General features: G+C 55.1%; 1 non-coding gene across 1 annotated transcript; it reads right to left on the bottom strand.

The window, feature by feature from the left end:
- Window positions 1-1,194: 1,194 nt before the first annotated feature.
- Window positions 1,195-1,281, bottom strand: TRNASTOP-UCA (transfer RNA opal suppressor (anticodon UCA)). The gene has a single exon. It is a non-coding gene; the product is annotated as a tRNA-Sec (tRNA).
- Between the last annotated feature and the right edge of the window lie 2,468 nt (window positions 1,282-3,749).

The raw sequence follows: 3,749 nt of genomic DNA, 5'->3' as shown, positions 1-3,749 counted from the left end.
TCCACACTGAAAGTTCACTATGGGTAGAGGAGGGTGGCTGGTAGACGGAGCAGCACGGAGCAGATAGATAGCCATCTGGGACACAGGGCGCTCCCAGCTGCTGTGGGGAGAGCGCACGCACATCTCCTGCAAGGCCATAAAAAAGTTGGCATGTGCTGTGTGAGCCACGGAGGGGTTTTTCCCCCCAGATTTCCCAGAATAGGCCAGTGTATTCTCAGAGTGATGGGCCTTGCTGGCACCACGGCTGCTCCCCTTGGATGGACGCGGGTGCGCTGCAGCTGGAAGCAGCAGCAGCTAGCAGGAATGGTGTTGGGCCCTCCGCACCCTTCCCTTCTCCTCCCAGGCCTTCAGGTGGAGTGAGTCATTTGGTGGAAAGGAAGCACAGTCATTCCGGCTTAGATCCTCAGGGATGCTGACTTAACTCCGGATGGCACTGCACCCCTCAAAAAGCACCTAGGAACCTGGACACCTGATAATTCACTCGGCATTTCTTCTCTCCCTCCAGGGGCTCACCATTCCTGTCGGCAGGACCAGGAGGTGATGAGGAAATGCCCTTCAAATCCTCGCTCTCCCCTGCGGTGGGGGTGGCTGGGGTCTCATCCTAACTAGAGGCTCCACAAATCATCTGCTGCAGTCATTGCAGTAGGATATCACGAAAGAAATGCCTTCTGCTTGAAGAATATGTTTTTTAGCTTCATGCTAACCTTTATTTTTCATGGGGCTGGGTGACATTATTAGCACCCGTGCTTACTGCTGAAGTGAAGCATGTTTGTTGTAGCGTGGGTGGGAGATGGGTTACCATCAGTATGGAGGAGATCTAGAGAATGGCTTCTGTTATTTATTTCTTTTCTGTTCTTGTAGGATGTGTGATGCTGTTTAACAAAGACCTGCTTAGCAGAATCCAATTAAAATCTGAATTCCCACCCAGGCACCCTTGGGAGATCCTCCTTGCTTGCTCCAAGGGATAGTCAAAAGCAATGTAAAGGGGAAAAACTTGGTTCCCAGCCTGGTGGAGACACAGCGATGGGTGGGACCTCCCTGCTGTGTGGTGAGGTGGAAGGAGGCAAAACGTGTCCCCTACACCGTGGCACCTCGGGATGGAGCCCCAGCGGGCGTTGCCTTTTGCCCCGGGGGTGGTCAGGCTGGGCCCAGCACCGTGCCCCGAGGCAAAAGGCAGGGGCCCGCCGCCCCGCCCGCCCGAAAGGTGGAATTGAACCACTCTGTCGCTAGACAGCTACAGGTTTGAAGCCTGCACCCCAGACCACTGAGGGTCATCCGGGCAACTAGCATAAGCCCATCATCTCTCTATATGAAGCTCAAGTAGTCCTTCGCGCTGAGGTCAGGGTGAGCGCCGCTTGGGCCGCTCCAGCGCGTCCTCCGCCTTTCCCGATAAGCCCACCCCCCCGCGACGGTAGAGAGTGCCGCGGTGGCGGGAGAAACCCTGGTGGGTTCAGCCCCGTTACCGACCCAGAAGCCCCCGGGCTTGGTATGTAAATAACATGCCGTTGATTGGCTGCTGCCGAGGGCGGGGCGGGCGGGGAGGTGCTCCGGGAAGGGGCCGCGGCCCTGGCGGCGCCCCCGGCGCGGGGCGGCGGTGACTCACGGCGCTTCCCAGAAGGAGCGGGGCCGTGCCAGCAGCGGGGCCGCCCCGCGCCCTGCCCGCCGCCCTTCCCGGACCGCCGGGGTCCCTTACAACATCGGACGGGCCGGCTTGTGCAACGGGGCCGCCCCAGCCCCGGGCCCCCGCGGCGGTGTGATGGGCGCTGCTCGGCGGGGCTGGCGCGGCGGGAGCAGGCCGGGCGCAGGCTGAGCGCGGCCCGGCGGCCCTGTGCCTGGCTCGGGCTGGCGGCCCGCGGGCCGTGCCCCCGCCGGTGGGTGCCCAGGCCGTTAGGCGGGTGTAAACACGGCTGCCCATACAAACACAGGGCATACACATCTGACATGCGGGGCTCGGCAGAGAAGGCAGAGCACTGCCACATTTTGAGCAGTATCTTTTTTTTGGTTTTTGTTGGTGGGGGGGTTTTGGGTGTTTGGGTTTTTTTTATCTTTTCTTGTTTTTCCCCAGCAGTGGCTAACGCCAGATACTCTGGAGGATGTGAATCTCCCATGAGATACCTCGTAGAACAATAATATCCTCTGGGAGGAAATTCCTCCCTGGCCCCCAACTGAGGATCAGCTTATGCCCTGAAGTATGAGGATTGAAAACACTTGTAATTTTATCCTAGCGAGTGTAACTACAGAGGCTATTTTCATAAATGTCTAAACCCTTGAAAAATTACTCACTTCACTTGCCTGGAGAGATTCCTCTGAAGTGAAGCCATTTTTGCAAATGCATGTGGTTTCCAGTGATTTTTAATTAGATGATTCTTTTTGGTGTAAGCAACAAATAAAACCGTAGGCTTGTTCCCCCTCCTGCTTGCCCTGGGGAAGCTGAGGCTCAAAGCTGGTCCTCAGTGGAGCGGCACCAGGGAGGGTAAAACTGCTACAGAACAGAACCAGGTCCACAGCCCAAAGCTGAGAGCAGTTTTGTAGATATCAGCAAAAGAAAGTGAAAAATATATGGTGGGGCAGCGCCATTCCCACTCGCACCTGGGAACACTGCAGCACTGCTGGGCACAGCTTTGCTTTCACTGCGTGGCTCCAGGTTGTGACTTCACCCCGTTGGAGCTGCACCAGCTCTGGTGTCATCGGGTTCGCTGACTCCCCAACACAGTCTCGAGTGTACCTGAGGCCCCGTTGTTCGTAGTGAACAGCTCTTTTAGTAACTTAAATGTGGTTTTCAGAGCACATTTTTAATTCCAACCCAGACACAGGGTTTGTGTCAGAAGCTACTTGGAGAGCTGCTCCTGTGCCTGCCAATGCCAGGCAGGATTTTTTCTTCCCTTCCTTGGTTTACAGGACTTGTGTTCCCCGGTACATTCCTATCTCTTTACCTGGTACTTATCCCGGTAGCAGGTGGTATAATCTAGCAAGTTTCTTTTGTGCATAAAAATGCATGGGGTGGGGAACTGGGGGCGTGCGTGGGAGGACGTGCGGGGAAATTAGTCATGGGGAGGAAGAGGTTAGCGCGGGGGTTTGAGGAAATCAGGTGGCCGCAGCAATCCCTCCGGCTTCCAGCCGAGCCCGTCCTGACGTCTGCTGGGAAAAGAACGTCAGCTCAGAGATATGCTCCTGTCAGCCCAGCGGCATGTGACCTCGCTGACCAATTCAGGCTGAACAAGAATGGCTGCCAGGGGTCGGAGGAGACATTCCTAGCTCCTGTACTTCATTTTCAAGGCTCGGCTTTACCAACGCTTTCACTTTCTTTTTGCTTTACTTTCTAGTGTCTACCTTTTCTGGATCTCTTCCCCTGCAGCACTTCAAGGGGAAGGCATCTTAGGGTGACAGTGCTGCTCTCGTCTCTCTCTTGTGGCCTCTAGCATTTTTAAGCAGAGATGTCTTTCGTGTCTTGTGATCTGTCTCCCTGTGCTTTCCAGAAAAATACTACACCACACACTCAAGTCCAAATGAAAAACAGCAGCCAGGCAAAATGCTCCAGCCAAATAACCAAAAGAACCATTGGAGGGTCCAGCTCCTAAAACTTTCCTTATTCTGCGGGAAAGGGACATGCGAGATAATGAATGTGGCAGTTTCTAAAGATTGAACGGTGGAGGAAGGCGCTCGAGAGGGTCAGCAGCAACATAGGAAATGCTGCCGGACCACAGAGTTGGTAGGAAAGCAGTAACAAAGAAGTTTTGAGAATTTTCTCC

The sequence above is a fragment of the Falco cherrug genome, chromosome 13 (genome assembly GCF_023634085.1).
Source record: "Falco cherrug isolate bFalChe1 chromosome 13, bFalChe1.pri, whole genome shotgun sequence".
NCBI classification, from domain to species: domain Eukaryota; kingdom Metazoa; phylum Chordata; class Aves; order Falconiformes; family Falconidae; genus Falco; species Falco cherrug.
The sequence above is the reverse complement of the archived record's forward strand: the minus strand, read 5'-3'. Positions and strand labels throughout refer to the sequence as shown.